This window comes from Strix uralensis, chromosome 3 (genome assembly GCF_047716275.1).
Source record: "Strix uralensis isolate ZFMK-TIS-50842 chromosome 3, bStrUra1, whole genome shotgun sequence".
NCBI lineage: Eukaryota > Metazoa > Chordata > Aves > Strigiformes > Strigidae > Strix > Strix uralensis.
Window position 1 is genome coordinate 18,717,578 of NC_133974.1, and position 17,029 is coordinate 18,734,606.

At 40.6% G+C, this 17,029-nt stretch overlaps 1 protein-coding gene across 11 annotated transcripts in view; it reads right to left on the reverse strand.

Annotated features, from left to right (window-relative positions):
- The window catches only part of RNF144A (ring finger protein 144A), a 69,513-nt gene that overhangs the window by 31,056 nt on the left and 21,428 nt on the right, over positions 1-17,029 (reverse strand). Inside the window, exon 1 of one of the 11 annotated variants that reach the window (XM_074861613.1) lies at positions 16,612-16,657. The exons of 8 other annotated variants lie outside the window; for them this stretch is intronic. The gene's annotated coding sequence lies outside the window, so the exon portion shown is untranslated. Of the gene's footprint in view, positions 1-13,909; positions 13,929-16,611; positions 16,658-17,029 lie in introns of those variants that run through there. 2 more of the 11 variants (XM_074861620.1, XM_074861622.1) reach the window with 2 other exon arrangements.

The following is a 17,029-nucleotide window of genomic DNA, read 5'->3' on the forward strand; positions in this document are numbered from 1 at the left end:
ACTCCTGTTGTCGCTGGTGGCATTAAACCAAGGATCAAGAAACTTGCCACCTAGCCTTAGAAAACATGTACAAAAAGCTACTACATCCCAGTGGAGCATCTCTGCTGGGTATCCCTGTAAATGAATACAGAGAATGAAGCTTTCCAAAGCACAGGCTAGATCTTGCTTCATGATCATCTGGCAGTGTTGCAACTAAATAATAAGCTTCTGTGTTTACACCATGATGCTTAAGAAAGCTTTTCTTCAAAAAACCAAACAAACTCACAAGAGCAGAGAAAAAAACACCTTCTGTCAGAACCAGATCAAGACTCCTACTGTTCCATAGGTGTGGTCTCCTATGGCTTCAGATTGTATTCTCATACTTTCTAGTGATGTGGAATGAATGCTTCAGGGATGATTTAGAGTAACATCAAGAAGAAAGAGAAGGCAACTGAAAGGACCTCTAGAGGAACAAAATATTGAAAAATATGTACTGGTGTACCCTCATACTGAACACCACCAGTTACAGCACGAGACAGTAGAAAATTTTGCCTCATGGTTTGGCTACCTGCTAGGAGGCCCCAAGAAATACAACTAGCAAAGGTATAGAACTATAGTCCAATCTACTTCCTGAACAGATCATAGCCCAATAAATATTTAGTTCATTAGAGATTTAGTGTGGATTACCAAATTCAGTACAAACATCAACACTTCACAGGCTCTGACATCAGGCTCTAAAGCCCAGCTAGAAATTAATCTGGGTTCAGAAATCAAAGATAACAAGAAATGTTTCTATAAGTACATCAACTGCCAAACAAAGACCAGGGAGAGCCTCCATCCCCTGCTAGATGCAGGAGGAAACATGGCAACAAGTGATGAGGAAAAGGCTGAGGTGCTTAATGCCTTCTTTGCCTCAGTCTTTAATAACAAGACTAGTTGTATTGAGGGAATCCAGCCTCCTCAGTCAGAAGACAGAGCCTGGGAGAACAACCCCCCCACAATCCAGGAGGAGACAGTCAGTGACCTACTGCATCACATAGACATACACAAGTCTGTGGGAGCAGATGGGATACACCCAAGGGTGCTGAAGGAGCTGGCTGGGGTGCTCGCCAAGCCGCTTTCCATCATTTACCAGCAGTCCTGGCTGACCAGGGAGGTCCTGACAGATTGGAAATTGGCCAATGTGACGCCCATCTATAAGAAGGGTCAGAAGGATGATCCGGGAAATTACAGGCCTGTCACCTTGACTTCGGTGCCCGGCAAGCTGATGGAGCAGCTCATCCTGAGTACCGTCACACAACACATGTGGGACAACCAGATGATCAGGCCCAGTCAGCACGGGTTTATGAAAGGCAGGTCCTGCTTGACAAACCTGATCTCCTTCTACAACAGGGCAACCTGCTTATTGGATGAGGGAAACGCTGTGGATGTTGTCTACCTTGACTTTAGTAAGGCCTTTGACACCGTTTCCCACAACATTCTCCTAGTGAAACTGGCTGCTCATGGCTTGGATGGGCACACGCTTTGCTGGGTAAAAAAACTGTCTGGATGGCCGGGCCCAAACAGTTGTGGTGAACGGAGTTAAATCCTGTTGGCGGCCGGTCACGAGTGGTGTCCCCAAGGGCTTGGTTTTGGGGCCACTCCTGTTTAACATCTTTATTGATGATCTAGATGAGGGGATCGAGTGCACCCTCAGTAAGTTTGCAGACGACACTAAGTTGGGTGGGAGTGTTGATCTGCTCGAGGGTAGGGAGGCTCTGCAGAGAGACCTGGACAGGCTGGAGCGATGGGCTAAGGCCAACTGTATGAGCTTCAATAAGGTCAAATGCCGGGTGCTGCACTTCGGCCACAACCACCCCCAGCAGCGCTACAGGCTTGGGGAGGAGTGACTGGAGAGCTGCCAGTCAGAGAGGGACCTGGGGGAACATGAGCCAGCAGTGTGCCCAGGTGGCCAAGAAGGCCAATGGCATCCTGGCTTGTATCAGAAATAGCGTGGCCAGCAGGGACAGGGAAGTGATCTTACCCCTGTATTTGGCACTGGTAAGGCTCGATTACTCGATTACCTCAATTACTGTGTTCAGTTTTGGGCCCCTCACTACAAAAAGGACATTGAATTACTCGAGTGTGTCCAGAGAAGGGCAACGAAGCTGGTGAAGGGTCTGGAGCACATGTCATACGAGGAACGGCTGAGGGAACTGGGGTTGTTTAGCCTGGAGAAGAGGAGGCTGAGGGGAGACCTCATCGCCCTCTACAACTACCTGAAAGGAGGTTGCAGAGAGATGGGGATGAGTCTCTAATGAAGTAACAAGTGACAGGACAAGAGGGAATGGCCTCAAGTTGTGCCAGGGAAGGTTTAGACTGGATATTAGGAAGCATTTCTTTACAGAACGGTTAGTCAGGCGTTGGAATGGGCTGCCCAGGGAGGTGGTGGAGTCCCCATCCCTGGAAGTATTTAAGAGGAGGGTTGACATAGCGCTGAGGGATATGGTGTAGTTGGGAACTGTCAGTGTTAGGTTAATGGTTGGACTGGATGATCTTCAAGGTCTTTTCCAACCTAGACGATTCTGTGAAGCATAGGAAATAGCTTTAGTAATAGGTTGTTCAGAGAAAAGTCTTTTCATAGATAATCCATAACCTAACTACTATTTAATTCTGCAACATTGTGCATGTTCGCAAAAAAAAAGGAACCACTGCATAGGGAGACAGAAGTGACTGAAGTCTTGTTGCTGTAACAACATGTTAATATGTTTAAAACATGACTGTTACGCGTTCTGGGAGATGGGTATGGAGGGCAAAGGAATTTTTCATTATTTCTCCACAACAATTAATGAAATAAATGAATACAAACTGGCTTTCTGAACAGTAATCCCTTAGTTTTTGGTCCACCTACACAGACTACATTTTCAAGTGAGAACAAATGACTGACTTGATCTCTGGTCAAGAATAGAACAATTCTTTCTTTCCAGGCTTCAAGAAGTTGCAGAAAACAGTGAAACAGAAATACTGTGAAAACTGCAAAAAACTCTATGAAAGCAGGAAATAACGCAACTTTCTTCCATGCAAGTCATTCAAGAAATCATAAAACAGTATCATTTTTCTTACTGCACTATAGTCAAGTATTTCATAGCACTGTACAGTCAAGCTGCAGTTACACTGTCAACACTTCACAGATACATGACCAGCTACTTGAGAAAAAAGTGACTAGAAAATATGGTTGAATAAAATAGCCATACACAGCACGCTTTAACTAGTGGCTCTTTTTCACCAAGAAAAGCTCAGAATAGAGCTTTCAACAGAATCTAAATTTCAGCTTCAGATCAGGGCTGGGTTTAATTTCTAAATTAAGGGCTTCAGCTCCCTCTCCTACAAGACAGCTAGTTAATCAGGTACACTTAAGTCATCTGCCTTAAGTAGGTATCTTATTCTTAATTTACTGACATGATAGAAACCAGCTCTTTTAGAAGTCAAAGGAAGAGATTGAAATAGGATTTCAAATTGGTTCTCATTCCTGTTGTCCCTCTTTGTCAGAATAACTCTAGTTAAAATAATCCAGGCTACTTGATGAAATCAAACACATCTGCTATAGTAGTTTTAGTTTTGTATGTATATATATAAATCAGTATATGTGTGTGTATACGTATAATCCAGGCTACACTTCTTCCTACATGAAGTCAAACACATCTGTCACAGTACAATTTTACATACTTAATATATAAAGTATGTTTACATATTATATTTATACATCTAATATTTATAAAAATATAAATCTATTAAAAAATCTCCAGATTTTTTACTTATGTGGAAAAAATGCATATTTCTGAAGCAGAGTCAGCTGCAGAAAGGGTACTACACTGCACTCTGGAACTGGCACTGCCCACCACATCTATTAAGTATTCTGACTCTAACCTAAACAATTCTGAGCCTTCCTATGTAGACACAGCTGTAGCTCGCTGTACGTGATTTGATAGCTATCTCCAAAACCCCCAAGTCAGCAAAGACTAGTTTACATGATCAAGGTTGGTGGCTGAGGGTGTTCAGCAACAGTCCCACACCTTAGATTATTATACTCTGTCAGAGTTTGAACTTGATGCCATTTTTCTCTGTCCCTAGGCTCTTCCAACAATCCTCAGAAGGATTATGTGGCTAGAGAAACATAAAAAAAAAGTCTGCATGACATAATTGACCCGTTCGCAACTATTTTTTGTTGGTGTTGCCAGTTTTAATTATACAACTCTACTATAGACTGATAAGGCCATTTAAAAGTCCCTCTATAAAGCATATTAATGAATAAATTCACACATTAGGTAGATTTTATGGTTATAAAAGTTGGCAGGCAGACTTAGTATCTCTCACTTATCAATCCCAGTTAGTTACTGACATCTGTCACTGCATTAACTGTCTCTGAGTGTTCATCCTCACAAAACTGCTTGGGAGGTAAAGTAGAATAAGTCTCTCTGCTAGATGTCAGGCAAACTAACACACAGAAGACTGGATTTACACAGATGTTTAGGTGCTTAGAGATGACTGCTTAGAGATGACTAGCTTACAGAGGTTTAGTGCCTCCTTCGTTCAGTTCTTAAATCCTGCCAAATGCCTACCTAACTCTTAAGGCTCACTCATAAATCTGATCCACCATCAACTGTGCCAAGTCCAGCAGATCAGTCATCCTTTGAGGTCCAGACAACCCCAACCAGTAATGCCATGTCCTGTCTTCCATCAGTATAACAGGCTGCTGTTTTCAGGCATAACCCTTTCCACACCTAAGAAACTTCAGTTCATAGAGAATACTGCAGAAATTCATGTCAACACACAGTCTATGTGAACTCTTCAGACCTGGCCTTTAAGTCCCTACACCAGCTAACCATCAACTCAAGCTCACCATCTCTGTTCTTAATTTTCAAGCTATTCCAGGACCCAAGCCCAGAAGAGATAAAAGACCATGTAAAAGCTTAGAGCACTGTCAGCAACTTCAATCTCCTGGCCAATATAGCATGTGGGAAACAGGCTCTTCCTTGAGTTGAAACAATTATTCCAGGGACTTCAGTCCACCCCATGAATAGCCACTATGCTTCTTTGCTTTACCTTCCTGACTGATAAAAAGCATATTTTAAAATATATATAAATGTAATATATGCACACATGTATATATAACATAAAATTATATACATATATAAAGATTACATTGAAACATTCCAATGCCCAAGAAGAAAAAGATGACAGAAAGAACAGCTGGTTTGTCAGTAGTAAAAGGCATCTGAACAATAGCATCAAGAGTGGAAAAAAAAATCTACTGGACTGCTTCTGGGAAAAGTCACTGTTCGGGGGAAGTTAAAAAAAGATTTTATTTGCTAAATACCTGGTTAACAACTTTTCTTGCTCTTTCTTCCTGAGAAATTAGTATCATATAAGGAAAAAAAAGAAAATTTACACCACTTGGTTTGATTATGGCACAGACCATGAAAGATTTTTAATATTATAAAAGTAATGGACAGCTTTTAGATCTATAGATGTATATGATGATATGACCTATCAAATGCATGGTTAGGTAGAAAGGGTAAGATATTACAGAGACAAACACAGAAAACAAACAGATTTTTAAACAGCCAGCTTCTAAAGACTACTACAAATAGACATGCCACAAGCTCATCTTCTGTCCATGCAGAAGTACCTCAGAGGGCAAGATCTTTTGATGTATCCCAAAAAATACAGCTGCTGAATAATGTGACAAAGGCTTTTCTGACCTTGCATTTTCCTGTGCTTGTCACCAGCTCTGGTGCCACTGTGGCTTCTGGAAGCACTACCAAACAACAGCAACCTGAAATAAACTGGGTGTGGCTGTTATTCAGACCCCATAGGCAGGGCTGAAAACATTTTTTAAAAAAAATCACTTTATTCCATCTGAAAGAAATTGTGGTCAGGCAGAAGGGAAAGAACTGGATTATTCAAGGGTATGGAGAAAAACCCCACATAATTTAATAAAAAGAAAAAAGAGTGAGAAGGAAGCCAGATCACACAGGAAAGACAGGGAAGAAATAAGGAGAAAAATAGGAGGAAAAACATCTTCCTGGAAGTTCCCAGAAGAAATGTATTTTGTTGTACAGAATAGAACAACTGAAGTGGAATTCCACTGCAATATGCCCCAAACATTCAATATCCCCAAAATATGACATGAATGAAAGGAGAGAGATGTGTAATATTAAGGGAACATTGCTCAGAATTCATGTGTCTAATCAATGTTTGCTATCCAAAAGATTATGTGAGTCCTAGAGCAGCAGAGCACCTCAGGGAGAGAGCTGGGAAGTCCTTGCACCATCCTATTTCCCAGCAGTGGAGTTCCAGATCCTCAGCACACCTCAGGGCATTCTCAGCAGCCTGAGACACAAGGCCTCAAGAGAATCTGTAACAGCTAGGCCAAGATGATATGCATTTTAAAAGCATCCTCCTTCACGCTGAGCAGAAGAATTCCACTCCCATCATACTGGAGAAAAGGCTAGATGCTGTAGCACAGGTGTATCATTTGGATCTGAAAGTGGCACAAATGCAACACATTTTGGTCAGAAGAGAATGAGCCTGCCCACCTCATCTGCTTGCTTTAAGAGTCATGAACACATTAGATCCTCATTAAAAACTCCCATGAACTTTAATGCAATTCCTCATTAAAAACTCCCATAAATTTGAATATAATGAAACATTACCTCTGAATACTAGAGTCAAGACCAAGGTACCATCTATGAATTATTGTGGCAACCACTAAGCCCATGCAAAAGTGTGGAAGACCACAGGTTAAATCATTAACAGTTGAAATGTTTAAGCTCTTTAAGTATTTTAGAGACAGGAAGATCAGCTGCACACAGAATCTAGGAAATAAAGATTTTTTCCATGTGAAGAGTGACATTCTACACTCCACTGCTCCTCTCCTCCCCAGGTTTCAACAAACCAGAACCAAGACTACATGACTGATAATAGTTGAGAGACTCTGAGATCAAGCACAGATTAAAACAACCTATCGGCATCATGACCAAAGGAACAAGAGTTCAGGAAAAAACCCAAACCTTCCCTCTCCACTGAGAGTTGAATATAACAAAAGCAGTGTAGTCTTTTTTAAAAGGAGTTGTGATATGAATAACCATTTCAGCAGACGCCGGCAACAACCACGAGACTTTCAGAGTGAAAGAGCAACATCCTGTTGACTTGGGTTTTTTGGTTATCACAAGACAAAAATCAGAAAGTTAAATTCATTTTCCTGGCAGAATGGTTTCAGACTTTGCTTCTACTGAAAGAAAGCTGATGGTTACTAAGTTTTCAGATTTAGAGTATTCTGCACCTTGTAGCCACCACCTTTGTTAACAGAATTTATGCTCAAAACCATGCGTACACCAAGGGCTACACAGCTAGCATTCATCAGTCAAGGCAGGCAGCTCAGAACACAGTTAAGTCCTACTCCGAATTAACACGGCTAAGAATGAGCTCTCATTATAGTCACGGTGCCAACTATTTTGGCAGTTCTGCTGGCCATACCAACTAGAGCTCAACTACTGGCTACAGGTAACCCAATAGCCTTAAACTACCTTAAACCTTAGGCTGATTTCCACCCATATGCCTTGCCCTCTTGCTGGTCCTAACTTTCCCACACTGAAAGGAGCCCAGAGTGAATCTGACAGACTTCAACATCTGTCAGAGGTCTTAAAGTGAGGTAAGATGAAGACAACCTAAGAGACTGGTTTTAACCAAACCCAGTTGTAACCTGAACATGCAACTCACAGCTGCAACAACCCCTGAACACTATCTGGCAGTGGGAAGTCACTCATGACTGAATTATGTTCTAGCTTGTGAATGCCACAGTAATAACAAGGGCACAGACAATTCCACTACTCTCTAGGGTTACCTCTTATATTATTTTCCAGAAACTCATAAAACATTCAGTAAAAAAACCCTGCTTTGCTATGCCTTTTCTCCCATCCCTTACATTTTCCCATGTTTTTATTTTCTCTTCCACAACTCTTTCCCCATCCACCCCTTTCCTTGCTTCCTCCTATTCTTTCCCTCCTCTCTGCTTACAAGGAACTGATGAATTAGTACACTCAAAGCTGTCTCCACAATAGCAATAGATCAGTAAGGAGCAGTTTGAAACTTTAATATATCAAAAGGTTTTTCCTTTTCCACAGTTGAAATTAAGAGCTGTGTTTACACAAAGCCAAAATACCACCAAGCTTGAGATCTGTGAGTTTTTTCTCTGTTGGAGGGAAGAGAAAAACCTTGGAAGCTTAAAGTTAGAAGCCACATTCAGAGCTATGCAAAATTACTGAGAAAATGTGAATATAAGCAAGGGGAGTGGAGCCCTAGTGCTGAGACACTTAGAGAGACCAGCTAAGCAATTCTCTCATTTCCACCAGTCAAAAGGAAATCAAAATTCTCTTTTTCCTTGCAACTATAGCAAAATACATGCTTAGTGCAATGCCCAGTGCTGTATAAGTCTCAGATAAAGCAACAAAGTACATGGGATTGAAAAAACCCACCACAAGCCCTCTTATTGTCTGTCATTTGTATACTAGCAGTGGAGCTCAGGTTCTAATAACCGCTCATACCTTAGCTGTAAGACACCACATACACAAGTACCATCCCTTCACATGCTACACTTGAACTGCAAATCAGATATGCTGGTAGCTGAAAACAGCATTCAGAGTGGGGTGAAGTCTGGTTAACTTACCCACAGCTCTCTTTGTTCCTGTGACTCAGTAACAACCAGATTCCAGGCAGATATTTGTAAGAGACAGCATTTTTCACAGCTCCCAATGTGGACAGCAAATTCCCAGTCTCATGCCCTTCAGAGATTAGCATGAAGTTCTCCCTTGTTCTGAAGAATTATCTTCCACTAACAATATTAAGAGGGAGAACCACCAACAGAGCACATCTAGTCAAAAGAACTAGGAAGAAAAATATTGCTAAGTACAAGAAAAGAGAAAGACTCTTCATAGAAAGAGTAAAACTTCATAGAAATGTTTTGTGCAGTAATTACAGCCATCTGGAAAATTACTTTTACTTTTTCCAAAACCATATCTAAAACCAGAAACTCTAGCTAGCAGTTGGACAGACTCTCTGTAGAAGTAACAGCTTCTTTTATACCATATTGCACTGTACATCAGCTATGACCCAGAACTGCCCTTCTAATCTTCAGAGAATAGAAAAGTACAGTGGATTTGAATTAGATATCATGGTATACAAACTCATTCACCATCTTGGTGTGACACACCTGACTAAGCATAAGGAGAAACTTAGGATGGGATTTGGACTACCTAAAATAGTCACCTTATTGTTGGTGCCTAAAGAAGCAGATTTTCTAAGATAATGCCTACATTACCTACTGAATAGAGGAAGGAGTGATTTTGAAGGCCTTCAGAGGGATATCATGTGTCTAATACCAGGCACCTCAGTCAAAGGAAAAAGAACACCTGAACAGAAAAAATGCCACCACATCCTTCTAGAAGAATTACGTCTCCTGACAATAAATCCAATGGTCTGGGCTGTTCAATGGGACAAATTATAGATCAGTAAGAGGATTTCTTTTTTTCCTCTCTCAAACACCAAGAAAACTCTGATACAGCCTACTCAGTACATCCTGCAAGCAGGATCTAGCCTGATCAACAGTACTAGTTACTCACTGTTTCTCTTAATAGTAATAGTAGTACCAAATTTAAAAATGGATAACAGAAGAAAAGATTTGAGAATTCCTGCATCTGTCACCAAATAGTCAACCCTTCATATCATCTGATGCTTCACATGGTAAGTTATACCTATCAGCTAGGACATAAACTTCTGCTCTGAGAAACCTGATGACTCTGGATTAAAGTCTCTGTGCACTATTCAAATCCAATTGATAATTTCCCTGAACCCTCCTAAAAGTCTTGTCTTTTTGTCTCCTTTCCTATACATAATACTGTTGCTCTAACTTCCTCCTGCTTGAAGCAGCCTGCCCTCTTCCCACCACATCATCTGCATCACAACAGAGTTCTTTAGTCTCACCTTCACTGCACAGTATCCAAGGGAAGATAGCCCAGGTCAGCCAAACAAGAGAGGTCAGGGTGTCCTACTAGGAAACTGGCTTGGAATGAGTTTTCCTCTTCTCTCTGGGAGAGGAGCAGTTTACCTTTTTAAAGCACAATGTTACAGAATTTAATTATATTATGTTCCATGTTAATATCTCCGCCATGCTAGCTTGGTGAATAAAGTCTTGTTTGTTCCCAAGTTTCCTTGTACATATTACAGGATTACCTGCTCCAACTACATTTTTCCACAATCTGGTGTGACATTCAGCCAACTCATGCCTGGGCACAGACCTGTCACTCACATGGCCTAGGGAACCTACAGACACATTCTTACTACGTAATAACACTTTGATTAGGAGTAGATGTTTAATTTGGTCTCATTCCTTCCTCCCTTCTTATTAATGGTCCAGTCAAGTCATGGAAGTGCTAAGGCTTGGACAACAGGCCCAAGCCAGAGTTGACCTATAGATGAATCCTGTATATTTTATAACTGATAACCATTGTGCTAGTAGGTATTGTACTAAGTTATAACAAACCACTTATGCTGATATAAAAAGTGCTAAAGTGTTGAAGTACTGAAGCCTGAACAGGCCACGAGCCGAAGCTGCTAACTTAGGATGTAGTCATTAACGAAGTATGTATGTTCATTAGTGAAAGATGCAGCTTAGACAGAATGCAATCAGTAGTGAGGATGAAATGCTGAGAGAATGTATCGAGCTTTCCTTTCTCAGCCTTGTTCAAGGCCGAGAACCCACGTATTCAGCCTTGTTAGAAACTCCCTTGGTTTTCCCCCCTGAGCCCTGGCCAGGCTTTGGGTGGAACCCAACAGCAGAATGAAACCAGAAATTTTCCGCTCAAAACAAAGGTGCCAGCTATTCTGGCTTGCTGATTTTTAGTATATAAGGCTGGATCTGCTTGCAGCAACTTTGGAAGCCTCACCTACGGATGGACGCACCGCGTAGGACTTCCCAGTTGCCGGGACAGGCTCTCCAAATCCTCGCTGTAACCGGGGCTCCCCAGCGACTGCGGATCTGGATGATGGTAACGTATGCAAGCGGTGATGTATCTTTCTTAATCACTATTCTCTTCTCATGTAGTAATGATTTGATGCATTACTCTGTATTTTCTTATTTTTTTGCTTTAAGTGCATTATTCTGTCTTTTCTTACTGCATGTTTTCTGTATTACTCTGTTACATTATTTAGTTATTCCCAGTAAAATACGCCTACTCTTTTCACTCTGGTGTCTGAGTTTAATTGGTATCCTTAATCAGCAAAACAGTCATTTAGCACAGACCTTGGAACACCTTTAACAAACACAATCAAGAGAAAGTTCTTATGTCAGCATGAACACTAAGATTGCACACACCAAAAAAAGGATGATCTAGTGATTAGAACATCACCAGAGTTATAAGAAACTACTGATAACCTCTTCTGCCTCAAACTTACTGCATAACTGCACAGCTCACCCAGTTTAGTCATGCTTCAGACACATCAGCTGGTACCTACCACATCACATAGGCTGGTGGGTGGATGAGTAGTGCATTAGCTGCCTGACTGCACGTTTTCCTTTTCTCCCTCTGCAGAGTGAGAATCAGCATTTGCAGTATTTTCAGAGGTCTAATGTATTAGTATCAACATCAGCCCCAGCTCTAATCCTTCACAGTAATACTACTGTTGCATAGTAATGCTTTCTGCTTTGTTGTTAGTGGTAGTTTTTTCCCCTCTCCCCACATTTAACAACATTTGCAGTATAACACATACATATAACACGCATACCCCTTTATTGCAGAAAGCAGCAGCACTGTAGCACCCCATCTGCGTGTGGCAGAGACCACGCATAATGCCTCTGCAGCAGCAAGGGCAGAAAGACGGAAACCAAAGGCTGAAGCACTAAGGGCATGTAGAGACAGCAGAAAGCATAAAGGGAAGAAAGAGCACAGGTTGACCACAGTGGAAACACTCCCTTCAGGGCTCCCCACGCTATAGTTTTCTAGATAACAAGTACCAGTAAATTACAGGCCTTTGATTTCCAGAACACATGCAGAGGAATGTTACCAGAATTTTCTCCATACTGCTTTGTATACTTGAGTACAGCTCTTAAAAATCAATAGGTGTTGGGCCTTGGTTTATTACTTCTAGTTTCCATTTAGTTTTCTCCTCTTACTCATTGATTAATTGTAGTAAGTTAAGGTGGTTTTGGAACTTGAACTATAGTTTTTCTTTCCTCGTTTATAACAAAACCTTAAGAACAAACTACTGACAGTTCTACATTTGTAAATGGCTTTCCCTGCCAATTAATTCATTTAGTAAGGACAGTGTGGAGCTGATTAGGACTTTTTGGTTTTTTAATATTTAATATTATGGAAGAGACTTTGCTTTTTAGTTACCCAAACAGAAAATACCAACTCAGTATAGAATAAGCTATCAAAAAAATAATTTAAATAAAGCTTTTCTAACATGATATCACCATAGTTGATTTGAATTGCAATGAAAATATAAATAAAATAAAAAAGCACATTGCCTAACCTGTCACTGCATTGTTAGAAAGGGAAAACTGAAGGTACTTAAGTCAGTCCCTTACACCTTCTACATACCCACATAATTCATCCTGCTAAAGAGGGAACACCTCAGGTAACAATGAAGCAATGCAAAAACACCCGGTGTGATCAGAATACTCGACTTTGTTATAGATTTGACATGTAATGAAAGTGACAGCCTACTCACAAAATAGAAATTGCCTGCTAACATTTTACATTGCCTCTTAGCATTCCTAGACCCTATTAACCCCTCCCGAAATCAACACACACATTGCAACAGATACTCAGTTCTGGCATGTTAGGTGTATCCCACGCTGCACATTCATAGGAACAGTTTTGGTTTGTGTCTCTGTAAATTACCACCTGCATTCTACTCAATCTGTAACTCGTACCTGCTAGTGACTGTGGGCAGGAAGGATACTGAAACACAGACCTTGCTACATGCTTCTTGTGGGTCACAGTGCTGACCTGCTGACTAGCAGACAGCATGTTGGGCACAGGGATAGAAAACATGTACTAATTCTTTTCAGTTTCCCAGCAGAGAGGTCTGGCATTGAAGCATAAAGTGAGGGAAATTTGCATTGACTTATTCTAGAAAGAAGTTAAACATTTCTAGGGCAGCTTAAGTTTGTGGTCATCATTCTAGGGGGGTTTATAAAGAAGAGCTTTAAAAACAAAACAGTCAAAAGAAGAGCTTTCTTCAGTGAGTCTTGATGGTTTTTAAAGGAAGTTAAGATTACCAGAAATAAGCAATTTTATTTCCTAAAGAAAAATATTAAAAAATAAAGCAGCAACACTTATGCTTAAAGGATTGATATACACAATATATTCCCTAAGCCACTTGATCAAATGAGCTCCTTCCCCAAGTCCAAGTGATCAGTCCATTATCTAAAAGGTGACTAAAGTTTGTCCCACAAAACCAACACCCATGAAACAGCCAATAGCTCTTTGAAGACATGCTTCTCCATGTGTAAAACATTTACATCAAGGCTCTCAACTTGAACATCAGTTACATCTGAAAAAAAACTTTTCAGGAGCTTGACAGATACTCAGATGGTTACTCTGCACTGTCACAGCCAGTTTACTAACAGGAATCAAACAAACTACCTCAAACATTAGGTCAGGTCTTTCTCCATACTGTAAGATACCCAGAATAGGGTCAGTATCACCCCCAGACTGCAAACTCCTCTGTGGGAAAAAGATTTTACTTTTCCTTCTATATTTGTATAGTGCACACTGCAGTGGACCACAGGTTTCAAAAGTGAAATCAATACAAAGTTATAAAACAATTCAACTAATTATTAATAGACTTGGTACTAAATTCTCTGCCTCAAAAAACGGATAAGTACTTGAATTTAGTGGACAAGCATTTTCTCTAGACCCATCTGAGTGTCAAGTAGTATCCTGAAACAGTATTTGTCTGAGCAGTTCTGACTCCTGTAGCTTCCTCCCTTTTGTATACAGCCTAAAAAAGCAGCAGCAATCACGTCAACCATTTAACTTTTTTTTAAGGTTAAAAAATAAAGCAGGAAAGCCTTAGTAAAACAAAATTTTGTTAGAAAAAGTTATTATTAAAAAATGGTAGTTAAAGATACTCTACACTTTCCAGTGGCCACGTGTTGAACATTTTACATGGTAGGAATCTTTCCAAGTTCAGCTTGTGCTTTCCCAAGCCAAACAAGACATAAACCGCAGAAGCCTGCCCTCTTCTCAGGTTCTGAGAAGATCACAGATGAAGTCGTTCATTATGGTTCCAGCCAAGTAACATGGTACACATGCACCACCCACCCAGCTCTTAAGACACACCCTCCTATTTAGAGGGAATCCACTGTACTAAGAAATGAATCTTTTTTGGTAAGTTCTGTAATTGCTGCTTTTTCCTATTTACTTTAATGGTCACCATAGTGTTTTATGTTAAGGAGACCATGAAAGAGCAGTCGCAGTGGTCTGACATACCAGTTTAAAAATAGAGATATTTGGAAAGGAATTGTTCCAGAGGTTCTAAACTGAACAACATGGATTGCAATCCACTGCTTAAAATTAGCTTTTGTGGTTTGTTTTTAGATATTCCTAGTAACAAACTCAATCTGGTTGCTCTCTCTTGTTTGGCTTTATTGCACCTAGCAATCTAGGAGGCCAATAATAAAAATTTAATTTAAAATATGGCTATTAATGTTCCTAAAGATAGTCTACTACATGAGTAAGCTGTGTCACAAGCCTGAAGTCATTCTCTATTTTTTTTTTTTGTCAAAGGACAGTAAGTGCTTGGCTAGGAGTTAAGAGCTCTACATGCTTTTAGGATTAAATAGGCTGTCAGTGTTAAAACTAGACAGGAAGAAAACTTTCAGAGGGAAGGAACTGAACCCTGGAATGTCTTTGAATTCCTATTCCATATTTAATGAAAAGAATCTCCCAAAGAAAAAGTGTTTAACCATCAGAAGTATCCCACATTCCACTTCTGAAATCCTTGGTTAACCTCCATTGTTTACTAATACAGTATTTTCCCCTAGTTAATTGGCAAAGGCAGCCCTTTAGTTTCTTTCCAGCAGGAAACCAATTAAATAGATTCAGGAGCAAAGCAGTTCTACTTTAAAAACAAACAAGAGGGAGGACCCCAGTAGCTGGCTGCTGCTTCTCCAAGAGTTGAAACAAACCATTTGTTTAAAAATTGGAGACACAAAGGCAGAGCATTTCTGTTACACCAGTCAGCACAAATTGGAGCAAGAGCATCACAACCTGAACAAAGGTACTTGGTGGGCTTCAGAGCTCACTTAGGTGGGAAAGGTCAGAGCAGAGCAGTGTAGGAAGACCCCACAATACAACAGAAGATGGGAGATTCAGGGTTTCTTTCATCCATACCAACCTCTGTTCTAAATGGAAAATAGGGAAGTTTTTGCACCAGACATACTGTACCAGCTGTAAGCCAAGGCAGCGCTACATAAGCTTTAAGCCACTGAAGTCTAATAGCGGAAGTCACACAGTTGAGTTAATGGGAAGTTTGGGAATATGACTAACAAAGCAACTATGGAAGTAACTACCAGCACATTTGTAGTCTACCCATACTGTAAAAGAAGAAAAAAAACAAACCTCACTATTGAAGGTCTACAGAACACAGTGAAAATGAGAAGGACATGCAGATCAGGAAACATCCAAAAACAAGATTTAAAAACATATAAAGCATAAGCTGACCACATGGGGCTTCTGACTATGTAGTTGTTAGCAAATGAATAAAAATAACTAACCATTTGTAAAAATGCCTGATAAACATGACCAAAATCAGTAGGAAAAAAAATAATCACAAAGCAGTATAAAAGGAACCAACTATAGTCAGAGAAAAATAGCACTAGAGCAAAAATTCAGGCTGCTGAGCAAAGACCTCCTCCCCCAGGTGCTGGTCGGCAATACAGGCTCTTGCACTTGGGCACAACACTTCAATACTGAGTGACAAACTGGGCTTAACTTCTAACCATAGATTTGAATGACCTAAGCTGAGTTGAGGAGGGTACTCCAATACCTGCTAGTGACCTGAAATAACCAGAAGGCCTGTGTTCCTGCAATGCCAACAGTGGTTGGCGACTTAGCAGATAGAAAAAGCAGGCAAAGTGGTATGTAGTGCACAAGGCAATATAATTATCCTGTCACAGCCAGTTTGTACTCTCTCCTGCCTTCTCTACTAATACTCAAAATTAAATGTTTTCTTCTGGGGATATTGGCTTTGCATTTTGGTTAAAGAAAGCATGGTTGAAAAGCGGGTGTTGTGCTTGGAACAGAGGGCAGTGAGGTTTGAGAGGGCTCCAAGTTCCTGGAGAAGTTTCTTCCACAGCCCCTGAGAAAACTACTTAGCTTGTGCAGCTCAGCCTGTGCCTGTGACAGACCAGCCACCAACCTGCTTCCTCCTCAGCCCTGTGCTCTAGTCTTTACCGAAATGGGAACCAACACCTCAGAATTATGACAGAGACATTAAAAGGACTACCGATTAATACGGCAAGCTAAAAATCAGCCTTTTACCACTGTGGCAAAGGAAAGGGATGAAGCTGACAGGTCCCCTCACCAAGATGCAGAGCTCTTTGGCAGCTTCATTCCCACTGGCAGTTCTTATCCTGCAGGATGTTTTCATGCCAACCTGCAAATTTTATAGGAAAGTGAAACTGAATTGAGACATGCAGAAAGCAAGCCAGAATTAAAGAAAAAGAAGGAAGAGCTGAATTACTAGCTATGAGGGATGGAAGGAATATTCGGTAATATTCAGTAATACTGAGATTACAGTAAACACAGAGAGCGCTATCAATCCATGCTAGGATCAATATACTAACAGGAAAATGAAAAACTCAGAGATAAAATTAGAAGCCCCACTGTCATGTCTGAATCTAGGAAGGGTCAAGAAAATTTCTCAGATACTGCTGTAATGAATTTGTGTAAGTTGCATTCAAAAGAAGTAGAAAAAGTGGAAGTTCTGCTTGTGAAAGCTC